We start from the raw sequence: 15,491 nt of genomic DNA, 5'->3' as shown, positions 1-15,491 counted from the left end.
TCCTTCCCCTGGTCCGCCTCAGGATGGCACAGGGTAATGTAGCCAGGAGATACACCACCTGTTCTCATGCAGTTTGTCTGTGTACTCATTCCACACCATCTAACTGGAAACCAGGAACTCATCTGCTCTTCCCAGGAGCTGAACTTCTACAACTCTCAGAGGGGCTCCCAGGCATGTTTGCTGGGAAACTCAGGGACATGGGGGTCCAGTCTATGAAGCATAATCAGGCTTTCGGGCTCCTTCCCACAGACACGTACATTCTAGAGGGCAAGGACCTTGGAAAGGTGTAAAGCCAAGCACAGAGTTACTGTTCCAGTCTTTGGATTTGTGCCAGCAACTCCACCCCCAGGTAAATGTGGGATAATGTGTTCGTTCTACTTTTCACAGGCAAAGCAGATCATAGAAATTATTTGATGGAAAGTAACTGGGAGTTTTGCCAAGCTCATTTTTGGTTCATTATACCATCTATTATTCATACGTTATCACATAATGATCACCTGGTCTGATTTCTTTACCCCATGCACACAGTGGTGGTTTTTCCCCTGTTGTTTGTAAGTGTAGACGGTGTGACAGAACCATGTTCAAGGCTGAATTTTAAAATGTGATCATCTTAATATTGGGAGAAAGATTCTTTCTGATGAACACAGGTCTTCTGAGGAATTGTTAACTGACTTTGTCATGAGGCTCAACTTTCAGCAGGCAGAAAAAAGAAAAAGAAAATTACCATCATGGGCTTAAGTTTGAGTGACTGGGAAGAAACGCAAGATAAAGTGAAATGGTGAAGAATGTGGGAAAAAGTAACCCTGTCATCTTAGTGTTCAAAATAAACTAAGAGGAAAATATAGAGAATAATATAGTATACAGATTTTTAATTATCAGAGAAAAATAGGTACAGTTCCATGACTGGAGGCTTTAAAAAGTAAAGACCGCTCAAAAGAAACTAGTGCAGCAGGAGAAGGCTTACTGTCTACTTTTAGAAGGATTTTGATTAGAAAAAGGAAGGACCAGGGCATAAAGAAGACCAATTTTTACAGACCTATAAGGGGAAGTGTTTTCCAAAAAGACTGAAGTGTGTCCCTACTTTATTCATCTTCATAACTTTAGCACCTATTGTAATGCTAGGGTCACCACATTTCTTTCATTGGTTCTGCAGTTTGGAGAAGGTTTATCCCAGGTTCTTATAATAAGGTGCTGATGTGATCCCATCATCACTGTGGATAATCATAATGAAACATGGAGAATAAGAGAGGTATCAAAAGATGCAAAAATATTGTGACAGAGACACCTAGTTGATCACCCCAACAGCCAGTCTCCTTTTCTTCCTTGGTAATGGAACTCTGATTTCATCTGGGGGTAATACATCCCATGAAAGGCATACACGAGGACTTCCCTGGTGGTCCAGTGGTTAAGTCTCAACACTTCCACTGCAGGGGGCATGGGTTTGATCCTTGGTTGGGGAACTAAGATCCCTCATCATGCATGGCACGGCCAAAAAAAAAAAAAAAAAAGCATACACGTCTCAGCCTGTCTTACAGCTTGCTAGGGCCATGTGACTATATTCTGACCAATGAATTATAACAGCCAGTTATTAATGTGCTAGTGTGAAATATAAGATCTGGTATTAATGTGACTTCCGGGTTGACTGAGATCACTTAGCTGGGAAGAGTGGTCCTTTTGTCTCTTTGCTGTTCTGTCTACTGCCATCCTGTAATGAAGCCCTTTTAGAGTCTAACTTATATGCTCAGAATAGTGAAGAAGAAAGGCTGAAACCTGGATTCTTGATGGCTCCATGGAGCCATCATACCTAACTCTGAGCTGTTTACCTCTAGATTTCTTCTATTTCAGGAAAAAAACCACACTTCTATTTGATTATGTTATTTTGGAGTATCTCTTATGCAGTGAACTTAACCCTAACTGATAAAATTTCCAGAGACTAGAGATGGTTTTCAGAGACTAGAGATAAGCATGTGTAAATTCCAGGAGAAATCCTCCAGGGCACATTCAATAACAATAATTCTTGCTAAATTATGTAATTTTTTTGGACCTTGTTATCAGATTAGTAGCTTTTCTTTTTTTTCGGTACGCGGGCCTCTCACTGTTGTGCCCTCTCCCGTTGTGGAGCACAGGCTCCGGACGCGCAGGCTCAGCGGCCGTGGCTCACGGGCCCAGCCGCTCCGCGGCATGTGGGATCTTCCTGGACCGGGGCACAAACCCGTGTCCCCTGCATCGGCAGGCGGACTCTCAACCACTGCGCCACCAGGGAAGCCCAGTAGCTTTTCTTTAAGAACCAACATTTTGGGAAGACTTACTACTTGCTGGATGCTGTTTTAAATCCCTTACGTGTATTATCTTTTGTAATCATCACAACAGGTACTTTAAAAAACCCCATATAGCAAACAATAAAACAGAGGCAGAGAGGTTTAAATAACTGATCCAGTGGAGCACAGTTGATGGAGACAAGATACAAGCTCAAGGAATCTGAGGTCACTGTCTTAGTTCATATACTACATTTTGAGGGGAAAGACACAGATAACAAGTGAATTTTAATTTTTTGTGCATTGGATACAATCTCATAAAAGCGGAGTGGAGAAATGATAGATGGGCATTTTGATGAGTTCAAGTTGCCCAGCCAATGTCATCCTGGAAGGAAGTGTCTTGGTACTTGTCAAGGTGTCTTAAGCCACTTCTGTTTAAGAATTTTATTAATGGCTGAGGACACATCAGGTCTATTTATCAAATGTGCAAGAACTAGAATAAATTTAGCCTGGAAAGGAGAAGGCTCATGGAAACATGGGAGGTCTCATCAAATACTTTTTCTATAATTTTAGAGCTTTAGCAGCCTCCAAAATCACTAATGCCTTTCAGGAATGGTGGGAATGCAAAGTGGTATGAGACCTATGGAGACACTATTTTGCAATACTGCAATATTTGACAATATTCTGTTAAGTTACATATGCATTTACCCTTTGACCCAGAAACTCCACTTCTACATTACTAAAAAGATACACTGGTGAAAAAAATGAAACAAATATAAGAGCACAAATTCACAAAGCTATCATTTGTACACTAATTACATATAACCTATTTTATTTAAGAAATAAAATTCTAAGGAAAAAATAAAAGTTAGATGGACAGGGGAATCTGTAGATTAAAAGAGACATAACCAGTTGCAATGATAGGCTCTCATTTGCATCCTGATTCAAACAAGCAGAAAGAGAGAGAGAGAGAGACAGAGAGAGAGGATGCACATGTTGGAGAAATGTGAGCAATGCCTGTATAGTTTAAGATATTTAGGAATTATTTGTTGTTACAAAGTCACAGTCCTTATATTTTAGAGAAACTGTGAATCATTATGGATAGTTTTATATGATACCTGGGATTTGCTTCGTTACAAATCCAGGAAAGAGGGAAACTGGGTGAGGATAAAGATGAAATAAGATTGATCACAACTTGGTATATTTACAGCTGGGTATTGATTACAAGGGCATTCATTATTCTATTACAAATCAAGTCGTGTACATGTTTGAAAATTTTCGTAATACGGAAGTAAAATTTAAACCTATCTCTCAATTTTAAGTAAAATATTTTAATTTGCTAAAAAAATTTTCCACTTGAAATGTACAGATGCAGATCTTTTAAAAAGAAACTTATCAAGAAGGAAAAAAAATAAATCAAGAGTAAAAGAGTAATTGAATTTAAACACAGGTTTCACATTTGATTTGCAGCAGAGCTAAGGAGCAAATCTGGGACTCTGGAAACTTACTCCAGTGTTCTTTTTATTTTATGATTGACTTGGCAATGATGTCGAAGGGAGCACACTGTTTTCTGAGTTGCTAGAGGGGAAGCAATCAAAGTTATACAAAGGTATATTTTGATTCAAAATAACAAAAACTTTTCCTCCAATTGAGGCTATTGAGAGCATAATAGCTTTTCTCGAGGTTTTGGACAGCCCAGGTCTGGATGAATACACAGGTTGAGACTTGATGGCCACCTGATAGGGATGTTGTAAAGAGAATTCCTGTATCAGCTTGGAGGCTGCACTAGCGGAACTTGAAGCTCCCTTCCTACTCAATGATGCCATAATTCTATAATGAGATGATCCTTCTTGTTTCGACACATAACTCATAACTTGCTGGAGGGCTGGCATGTGCCATGGGAAACATTGGCACCTGATTTGAAAGAAAAACACTTGATTTGCAGATACAGACTGATGCAATCCTTCACACACCAAAAATTTAAAGAGTCAAATTATTAACGTTAAATAATTCCAGTTTTAGTAGTTTTGGGTTTAATACTTATATTGAATTCCTAGAAAGTATAAGGTGTTTGGCCATAGACTATAAAGGCCCTGGTCCAAGTGCTGAATGTGTTTGATACCTCTAGCTTCTCCTCCTCCCTCAAATGAGCTGTTTTTCCTGTATGGAAGTCTGCTCCTAGACAAAGTTCTGTTACCCACCTCTAGAGCTAAGTGTGAGCTTAAAGCAACATGTCACCATTCCCAACCATTTTTAAGCTTTATTTCTAACCAGAATAAAAAGATTTATTAAAAAAAATAATTCCTGAGAAATCAGAAATGAAAGAGGAGATATTAAGATATTACAACTGATACCACAGAAAAATACAGAGGATCATAAGAGACTGCTATGAACAATTATACTCCAACAAATTAAACAACCTAGAAGAAATGGATAATTTCCTAGAAATCTACAAGCTACCAAGACTGAATAATGATGAAATAGAAAATCTGAACAGAATGATGACTAGTAAGGAGATTGAGTCAGTAATTAAAAACCTCCCAACAGGGACTTCCCTGGTGGCACAGTGGTTAAGAATCTACTTGCCAATGCAGGAGACACAGGTTTGATCCCTGGTCCATGAAGATCCCACATGCCCCGGAGCAACTAAGCCCATGTGCCACAGCTACTGAGCCTGTGCTCTACAGCCTGCAAGCCACAGCTACTGAGCCCATGCACCACAACTGCTGAAGCCTGCATGCTCTAGGGTCTGCATGCCACAACTACTGAGCCCATGTGCCTAGAGCCCATGCCCTGCAACAAGAGAAGCCACCTCAATGAGAAGCCCGCACACTGCAACGAAGAGTAGCCCCTGCTTGCTGCAACTAGAGAAAGCCCACACACAGCAATGAACACCCAACGCAGCCAAAAATAAAATTAAAAATTAAAAAACAAACAAACCTCCTAACAAACAAAAGTCCAGGACAGAATGGCTTCACTGGTGAGTTCTACCAAACATTCAAAGAAGAATTAATAACAATTCTTCTCAAACTCTTCCAAAAAATAAAATAGGAAGGAGAACTTCCAAACTCATTTTACAAGGCCAGCATTACCCTGATACCAACCAGACAAAGACACCACATGAAAAGAAAATTACGGTTCAATATTCCTGATGAACATAGATGTAAAATTCCTCAACAAAATGTTAACAAAGAGAATTCAACAATACAGTAAAAGGATCATACAACATGACCAAGTGAGATTTATTCTGGGGATGCAAGGATAGTTCAACATCCACAAATCAGTCAGTGTGACACACCACATTAACAAAATGAAGGATAAAAATATATGATCATCTGAAAAGATGCAGAAAAAGCTTTTGACAAAATTCAATATCTATGATAAAAACTCTCAACAAAATGAGTATAGAGAGAGCATACCTCAACATAATAAAAGCCATATATGACAAGCCCATAGCTAACATTATACTCAATGGTGAAAATCTGAAAGCTTTTCCTCTAAGATCAGGAACAAGACAAGGATGTCTACTCCCACCACTTTTATTCAACATAGTATTGGAAACCCTAGCCAGAGCAATTAGGCAAGAAAAAGAAAAATCATCTAAATTGGAAAGGAAGAAGTTAAACTGTCACTATTTGCAGATGACATGATATTATATATAGCAAACTCTAAAGACTCCATCAATAAACTATTAGAATTAATAAGCAAATTCAGTAAAGTTATAGGATACAAAATCAATAGACAAAAATCTGTTGTGTTTCTGTACACCAATTACAAACTATCAGAAAAGTTAAGAAAGCAATCCCATTTACAATTGCATTAAAAAGATAAAATACCTAAGAATAACTTTAACCAAAGAGATAAAAGACCTGTATATTGAAAAGTACAAAACATTTATGAAAGAAATTGAAGAAGACACAAATAAATGGAAGGATTCCATGCTCATGGATTAGAAGAATTAATATTGTTGAAATGTCCATACTAACCAAGGAAATCTACAGATTCAATGCAATTCCTATCAAAATTCCAATGGCGTTTTTCACAGAATTAGAACAAACAATCCTAAAAATTTTATGGAACCACAGAAGATCCTGAATAGCCAAGGCGGTCTTGAGAAAGATGAACAAAACTGGTGGCATCACACTCCCTGATTTCAAACTATATTATAAAGCTATAGTAACTATAAACAGTATTGTATTGGCATAAAAACAGACACATAGATCAGTGGAACAGAATAGAGAGACCAGAAATAAATCCATGCATATATGGTCAATTATTTTATGACAAATTACAAGAATATACAGTGGGGAAAGGACAGTCTCTTCAATAAATGGTGTTGGGAAGAATGGACAGTCCCATGCAATAGAATGAAACTGAACCAGTATTTTATACCATACAGAAAAATTTACTCAAAATGGATTAAAGACTTTAACATAAGACCTGAAACCATAAAACTTCTAGAAGAAAACATAGGTTGTAAACTCTTAGACACAGGTCTTGGTGATGATTTTTTGAATCTAACACCAAAAGCAAAAACAACAAAAGCAAAAATAAACAAGTGTAAGTACATCAAACTAAAGAGCTTCTGCACAGTAAAGGAAACCATTAACAAAATGAAAAGGCAACTAATGAATGGGAGAAAATTATTGTGAATCATATATCTATTTAGGACTAATATCCCAAATATATTAAAAAACAAAACAAAACAAAAAAACCTTACACAGTTCAATAGCAAAAAAACGCCAAACAATCTGATTAAAAAAATGGGCAGAAGATCTGAATAGACATTTATCCAAAGAAGACATACAGATGGCCAATAGGTACATAAAAGGATTCTCAACATAACTAATCATCAGAGAAATACAAATCAAAACCACCATGGGATATCACCTCACACCTGTTAGAATGGCTGTTATCAAAAAGACAAGAAATGACAAGTGTTGGAGAGGGTGTAGAGAGGAAGAAACCCTTGTGCACTATTGGTGGGAACGCATACTAATGCAACCACTATGGAAAACATTAGTGAGAATCTTCAAAAAATTAAAAATATATAGAACTCCAATAAGATCCACGAATTCCACTTTTCGGTATTTACCTAAAGAAAATGAAAACACTAACTGAAAAAGATATATATACCCCCATGTTCATTGCTTCCAAGACATGGAAGCTACCTGAGTGTTCATTGATAAATGAGTGGATAAAGAAGATATGGGCTATATATATATACACAATGGAATATTATTCAACCATTAAAAAATCTTGCCATTTGCGGCAACATGGATGGACCTAGAGTGTATTATATTATGCTAAGTGAAATAAGTCAGACGAAGGCAAATACTGTATGATCTCTCTTATGTGTAGAATCTAAAACAGTAAAGAAACAAAAAAACGCAAAGACACCAAAGGTCATAATAGGTACAGAGAACAGACTGGTGGTTGCCAAAAGTGAAGGTTGGGAAGTGAGACAAATGGGTGAATTTTTTTTTTCAGTTTAAATAAATTGAATAAAAAATTTAAATAATAATAATTAAAAAAGAATCCCTAGTGTCAACAAATAAACAGGGTGAGGGTTGAGGTGGGTGTTCTGAAATGACAGAGTGTAACCAATCCAGCTATTCTGGTGATTCCACAGAGAGACTAGCCACATGGCCTATATCAGAGACGGTCAGGAGCCCTGCTGCTCAGGCTGAAGGTGACTGCCTTCCAGGACCTCAGAGTTAGCCTTGCAATGAATGGTTCAGGAAACATAAGGTGCTAGACTTCCAGAGGTCTGTAAGGGAGTCCATTCTGTCCCTGTGATGCTATTAGCTTCTCTCTCTCTCTCTTTCTAGTTGTCAGTGACATGAATCTCAGCTCCATTCTACATGGATTATTTCTGATCTGATTCTAACAGCCCTAAGATTTTAAGAGATAGATATAAAGACCAGATGGATATTACAAGAAAATCGGATTGTTCTGCAGTGAGTGAGATATGGAAAGGCCTTTTCCCAACCAAGCAGTAGACAGAATTGTCATAGTAAGTTGTGTTTGAAATAAAATGGTTCATAGATCTGAGGTGACACTGCCTTTTTTAAAGTGTGAAATTGGTCCTTCTGTTGGGCAGAATGAGGATCAAAAAAGAACACAAATAGTTTACTCTCTATTTATTATGTTATTATCTGCCTCAATTCACAAATATCTACCTATACCTGTATCTAGAGCGATAAGATTCTATAAAAGGCTACATATTTACTATGTTTTCATGCTTGGTCCAGAACAAATCTGGTTTGAACCTGCAGATAAATTATCCCCAGCTCTAGAATGCTATAGGGTTGACTTTAAATAGGCACCTGCTAGATTTCCAACATGACAGATGAAAGTGTCCTGCATCCATTAGTCAATTATGTCTCCTCTTTTACACTTCAGTCCATACATTAATGCACCCTTGACACTTTTTCAGTTCACTCTTCCACCTTCCTTAATCATTTTGGCACGCAACTCACTTGCTTCTTCTGCCACGTCTGCCAACATCCTTGGCATCCCAATCAAGTTCATGACCATTTTGGCACCCTACACATAACACTTTTTATTGAAGTTTTTACACATATATTTTTATGCCTCTGAACACTGTAACTTTAACCAACTTTACATTTCCCATACGGAGACCATAATGTTGCACTGCAAAAATGTGGGCGTAACCAATATTTGCTATGCCCCAATGTGTGTGGGGACAGCTTTTATCTGAGATTCACCCTTCTCACCATCCCTGTCATCTTTACTCTTCCGTAGAGTCTAGCATCTATCAAGGCTATGATGATAGAAGAGGGCTTTTAAAATGTAATCAGGCTGAAAAGTAGATGCACTTCTATTTTAGGAAAAATTCATGAGAAAACTGGCAGGAAGCTCGTCTTAGTGCAAAATATCTGCTTATTCCTTTGTCTCTGCTCTATAGGCCAGATCACTTCGAGGGACCCGCCCTCTTTGCCAATCTCCCAGCTTTCAAAGGCCTCTGTCCAGCAGTGGATCAAACACCTAGTAACTCACCCAGGGGCAGAGGTAAGTGGAGACAGCCGTGATTGCTATTTACTCATTTGTTTTTGAAAGGCTGTAAAGGGTCTGCAGGAGAGGGTATGCAGGTCGAAGATTGGGGGTGTTCTCTATCCAAAAATGGGGCTCATGAATGCCCTATGACCATGGATGGAGCTAGAGGGCAGGTTGGAATAGGTGAGAGAAGTTATTTCCAAATCACCATCATCTTGTGGACTTTGAATGTATTATTAAATATTATTAAAGATCCTCTAGGATTCCACGTTAACATTTAGGCAGCTAACAGTTAAATCTTTAAGTCCCATAGCAAGTGGTGAGTGTTGGTGTTTTACTTGGGAATGGCACAATCTGAAGGTCTAGGTGAAGTACCGCTTTGGACTGGAGAAGGAAAAGGAGTTATTTCCAGAAGAAGGTGTTAAAGCAGGGCTCTGGGCCAATTTGTTGAAAGCCAGTTTACTAAAATTAACTTCATGAATGACCAATTTCCTGACTCATGAGGGTTTTGTTTATAAGTTTTAGTATAGTTCGTGCCGCTACCTCTGCCTCTCCTCGCTCCTGCCTCTGAACTGGACCCTGCCTCTCTAACAAAGGAGCCTGGGCAAACCTCTGAGACGGGGCAAGGGAAAGCACAGGACGATGATGAAACTAAAACTTTTTAAACATTCCCCCAAATTTTGCAAATTGGGCATTTGGCAAATTGTTTTGGGCAAATTGTTTTTCAGTGTAAATCAGTGGTTCAGTAAATTAACTTGCTTCCCCAAAGCAGAGCTATTTCTTAATTGTCCCTGTCTTTCCTAGCACGGGCTCCTGTCTCTTTCACACTCAGTTAAAATAAGGAGGGATGAGATCTGTGAAGACATGCACACCCAGCTATGCACACCACAAGATGACACGAGTATACCTGGGTGTACAAACCAGTTATAAAATATGAGTCTCAAGGTGCAGAAAGACTTCTCAAAGGTCATCGCTTTCCCCACTGCTACAATCTTGCCTTATTGTGAGGCAGCTTAGAAGCAAAAATCACCAGAATTCTTGTGTTTAGTCTTTCTGACCACAGTGGGGTTTTAGTTATTAAAGTTGAATAATCAAATTTAAGAATTATCCCAACCTGTATCCCCAGGCACAGTTCCTCTCTGATTTTCTTGGCTGTGAATCTTTCCCACTAAGTGTCCTGAGGCTCTATAAAAGCATTCAAGGTCATTGTTCCCTCAAGTCTCAAATGTCTTAAATGCCAGTGTCTCCCACTGCATGTTCCTTTGGCTGCTACACATTCTTATCTTTTATTGCTTCCATCAGAATCTAAGCCTGTTGGAAAGGTCCTTAAAGGAAATCTGAGACGTTCAAAAGAAAGTGCCAGAGGAATACAAATTAGAAAAACAATGATATACTACCTGTAACCTGTAAAACTGGCAAAGCATACAAAAAGGAACTACACCCGTGTTGGCTCATAATGGTGAAAATACAAATTGGCACCACGTTTCCAGAAGGACATTTGCAAACACACTAACTGAGTATCTTAAAATATCCACTGACCTTCAATTTCTCTTCTAGGATTTTTCCTAAGGAAATACAAATGTATATAAAGATTATTATCCCAGTGATATGTACTATTATAAAAAATGGAAATAGCTTTAATGTCCATCCCTATGGGATTAACTGAATATATGATGCTATATTTATACATGATAAAGAATATATGCACAAATTAAAAATGATCACAATATATTAAATGAGGAAAACAATAGATTTTTAACAGTTACGTTTAATATCATAATGCTTTGTAGGATAGCATATACAACGTTAGGAAGAAAAAGGTCATTAGTTCACACACTAAATTAAATGACAGCATTTATCTCTAGGTTAAGTGATCATGGGTGAATTTTATTCCCTTTATTTCTAGATCTATATTTTCCAAATTTTCTACAATTAACAGGTTTTCTACGAAGTAAGCTTAGTTTTGACCTCTTAACGTATTTTTCTTTTAAAAATAATTTCATGGTTTTCCCTTATGACATAATTAAGAAAGGAAAGAGGTCAAAAAGTTAGTTCTAGTTCCCGACCAGAAGGAACTACACAATACCTTTCTCTCCCTTTTAACCAGTACCTTTCTTTAGAATACGGTATCAGAAAAGATAGTGGACACATTGGAGGGAAGTTAAAAACAAAATACACGCATACAAACACACACACAAACACACACACACCTTAAACGGTAAGATAGCAGCAAGACGCAGCTGATTTCGAAAGAGGGAAATCAGACGCTATTCAGTTTCCTATTCCTTCTCGAAACTCAAGCTCCGTGATCAGTCTAGTACATTTGGGAAGGGATATATTTCCTTCCTCTCGCCCTTTTAAAAACAAGCTGTATTTAACGCAGCAGCAAGGCATGAAGTAAGGCGCTGGTCGGACCCCTGGCTGCAGGATGAGGGGATAGAAAACGCAGAGCAGGAAATTGCTGCACAGTGCACGGTGAGGGCACATAGGAGCTGCTCAGGGAAAGGTGCCTGTTATAACTATTATCGTTTGGTCTTAAAAAAAAAAAGAAAAGAAAAGAAAAATCAGGACAGCCCTCTTTGGAAAACAAACAGGAGCACTGAGCTAGCGTCACCGGTTCACAGGCAGCTGACATCTGTATGCAGCTGCCAGTCAACAAGAACTACTGAGCCGTTTCCAGTGTTTCACGGGAAGGAGGAAGAGTCCTGAGAGCCCATCTCCCCGCTGGGGAAATGGGAGGCTTGGTCCCCAGATGCGCCTCTCTCTCCGGACTGTCAGCACCGGCAGGCGGGGTGGTCACCCGGCCTGACCGTGCGCTCTCGGCGTTGCGTAATCATCCCGGGGCTGCCTCCTGCCCGTGCTTTGTCGGAGGCTCCACCTGATGGACAAACAGGAAAACGGCTCTCTCGCTGACATCTCCTTGCCCCAGGCTTTCTCCACCTTTAGTATTTTCTCACTGTGCACGAGAAGGGAATTTTCTGCAGAGAAAGAGAAGCAATGGACCTTCACCCCGCAGCACAAAGCATCCACTGGAGCATTTGTCAGTAGACAGCTTCCGTGGGAGGAAGGGGTCATTCTCAGTACTTTCCCCATGTGGCTCGGGTTCTTGCCTTAAGCCTGTACACTGAGGGATGGAGGGGCCAGGCCTCCCTCTGACAGAGCAGAGAATGGGTCAGGCAGGATTTCTTAGTGTCTGGGGGAACCTGAGGGGGCGAGATTACAGCCTTCTCTTGCCTTTTTTTTTTTTTAAACATCTTTATTAGAGTATAATTGCTTTACAATGGTGTGTTAGTTTCTGCTTTATAACAAAGTGAATCAGCTATACATATACACATGTTCCCATATCTCTTCCCTCTTGCGTCTCCCTCCCTCCCACCCTCCCTATTCTACCCCTCTAGGTGGTCACAAAGCACCGAGCTGATCTCCCTGTGCTATGCGGCTGCTTCCCACTAGCTATCTATTTTACGTTTGGGAGGGGATATATGGCCATGCCACTCTCTCACTTCGTCCCAGCTTACACTTCCCCTCCCCGTGTCCTCAAGTCCTCTATGTCTGTGTCTTTATTCCTCTCCTGCCCCTAGGTTCTTCAGAACCATTTTTTTTCTTAGATTCCATGTATATGTGTCAGCATATGGTATTTGTTTTTCTCTTTCTGACTGACTTCGCTGTGTATGACAGACTCTAGGTCCATCCACCTCACTACAAATAACTCAGTTTCATTCCTTTCTATGGCTGAGTAATATTCCATTGTATATATGTGCCACATCTTCTTTATCCATTCATCTGTTGATGGACACTTAGGTTGCTTCCATGTCCTGGCTATTGTAAATACAGCTGCAGTGAACATTGTGGTACATGACTCTTTTTATTTTTTTTTTGTAACATCTTTATTGGAGTATAATTGCTTTACGATGATGTGTTAGTTTCTGCCCTATAAATTGAGGGTTGTCTTTTGGTCTTGTTTATGGTTTCCTTTGCTGTGCAAAAGCTTTTAAGTTTCATTAGGTCCCATTTCTTCTCTTGCCTTTAACTCCGCTTCATATCTTTCTTTCCCTTTTCTCCAATCGCGACAAACTGCTTGTCACTTCTGTCGATCGCAGTGATCTCCCTAGAAGTGTAAGCTGTTGCCCTCACCAGGCCATAAGAATATCGGAGGTATTCAGTCTTGCCTCTAAATTGTGTTTTACGTTTATGACCCCAGAACTTGGGTGGGCCTAGCAGTACAAACTTTCCCATACCACTGTGCACTTTCACTAGAGGAAGGTGGCATCGCTGTTGTTCAGCTAAGGAAATGTTAATGATACTGTCATCTTCCCTTTGCTCAGCTTGTGATGGACGTGACACACCTCTCGCTCGAGCTGTGGCTAAAGTGCGGCTGGGTTGAGGAGAGATCGCGGGACCGACAGTGTTCCTTCAGGGAAGGACGTGGGTCCCCAGAGTACCATCTGGATCTTTTAGGGAATCCTTGCCATTTAATTTTGGTCCATGTTATTTACGCTCTTGTTTTCTCATGGTTCTCAGTCCTGGCTGTACTTTAGAATCACCCAGGGAGCTTTTAAAAATCACTGATGCTCAGACCCTGGAATACTTGAATCAGAATCTCTGGGGAGTGGAGCCAGGGCATCTGTAGTTTTGTTTTAAGATCCTCAGCTGACTACAAGGACCAGCTCAGGCTTGGAGCCACTGCCCCAGCCTTAACTTCCCAGCTTGTAGGACATGACCTTATACAAAATAGGAACTCAGAAGCGTTTGATGAATGAATGAGTGAATGGATGAATGAATGACGTCTGAGAAGGGCCGACTTTATGACCAATATGCTAAAATGCTGTGATTAATGAATTATATTGATAGTAGACCGTACAATAAAGGCAGTCCCAAAACCAGGTGTGGAAGGCTCCAAAGACGGGCTTAAAGAGATGGGTCAGGTAGCTAACGCTGAAGGGAAAAGGCCCAAAAGTGTTTACTGTTGGTCCTGGTCTGGTAAAATCCTCCCTTTCCCCTTGGAGGGTAAGGGCAGTAGGACAGGACCAGGACGCAGTGGGAGACGGGAAGAATTTGAGGTCTCATAACTGATTAACAAAAGATGAGGATGCTGCTGCCTGCATTTCAGGGAGTCAGTCGGCCAGAAGCCCTTGCTGAGCCCACAGAGCACATGGAACTTGGGGTGCTTGGGGTGGTAGAAACACAGGACCAAGGGGTGTTTAGGGGGCAGTACACAAACCCATCAAAGAGATGGGATTCTTGCAGGGGCAAGAATACACATTCGAGGAGGCTAGGCAAGTCCAGTCTCCCACCTGAACTAGACAGTGGCCTTCTTGAGACCAGGAGCAGTATCTTTCTCAGACCTGTTCTGGAAAGTTTCTAATTTCCCATATATGTGGGAGTGGACTTGGCTTCTCAAGTGAGTGCAAGCAATCGGGGAGGAACCGACAGAAAAGTGAAGGATGGAATTAAAATTCAGTGGGATTGTAAATGGCTGAAATTCAGGCAGTGAAGGGTGGGGCAGTTGCATGGCTGAGAAGAGCCAATTTTTTAAGAAGGAAAATCGGTCTCTGGTAGGATGAGCTTGGCCCTCCGGAACTGTATCTCCGGGCTGGCAGCTGACCAATTTTCCTACACAACCAAGACTATTTCCTTTCTCATTTTCAGCTTCTCCATAGTCAAACTAGAATTAATAACATAGTGTTTCTCTTAATGGTTGGGGCAAAGCAATGTGTCTTTATGAGTCAGTTCAGAATGATCTGCTTCATAACTCTAAGGAATCGGTTCTCTCCCAGCTAACATTCCAAATACAACTGATTTATTTAATGCAACGGAGTTCTTAGGTGAATGTGGAAACCTTTAGGTAAAAGTGGAAGGAAAACGTTCTTCCATCCTGGGGTGTGGAGGGGGGTGCTTTGGTGAGGTCTTGGACACTAACGAACATTCCGTGCTTTGGCATTCAAGAGCCTTGTCCAGTCTAATCATGACATAGTTCCAGTCCACGGTATAATACAAACTCTGAACATTCGGACAACTTAAAGCATCTTCCTTCCACCAGTTTGGGCCTCACCCAGGCCTGGGAGACCAGAGGGGCGGGTGAGAGCCTGGGAGCCCTCTCACTTGCTAGTTGCTGTCATTTAAAGTCAGCTGAGATTGGAGATAGATCAATGGGGTTAGGGGTGAAGGGTTAGAAGCTGGTACAGTTGTCATCTAGTCTGGTGACCTCTGGCCACC

The 15,491-nt window shown here is 40.3% G+C and overlaps 1 long non-coding RNA gene across 1 annotated transcript in view; it reads left to right on the top strand.

Annotated features, from left to right (window-relative positions):
* LOC112401544 (uncharacterized) overlaps positions 1–9,282 on the top strand; it is a 125,510-nt gene extending 116,228 nt beyond the window's left edge. The window contains exon 3 of the long non-coding RNA XR_003003591.1: positions 9,187–9,282. This is a non-coding gene — a long non-coding RNA (uncharacterized LOC112401544). The remainder of the gene's footprint in view (positions 1–9,186) is intronic.
* Positions 9,283–15,491: the final 6,209 nt, after the last annotated feature.

The sequence above is a fragment of the Neophocaena asiaeorientalis genome, unplaced genomic scaffold (assembly GCF_003031525.2).
Source record: "Neophocaena asiaeorientalis asiaeorientalis breed wild unplaced genomic scaffold, Neophocaena_asiaeorientalis_V1.1 scaffold123, whole genome shotgun sequence".
Classification (NCBI taxonomy): domain Eukaryota; kingdom Metazoa; phylum Chordata; class Mammalia; order Artiodactyla; family Phocoenidae; genus Neophocaena; species Neophocaena asiaeorientalis.
This window is presented reverse-complemented; position numbering and strand designations above follow the sequence as displayed.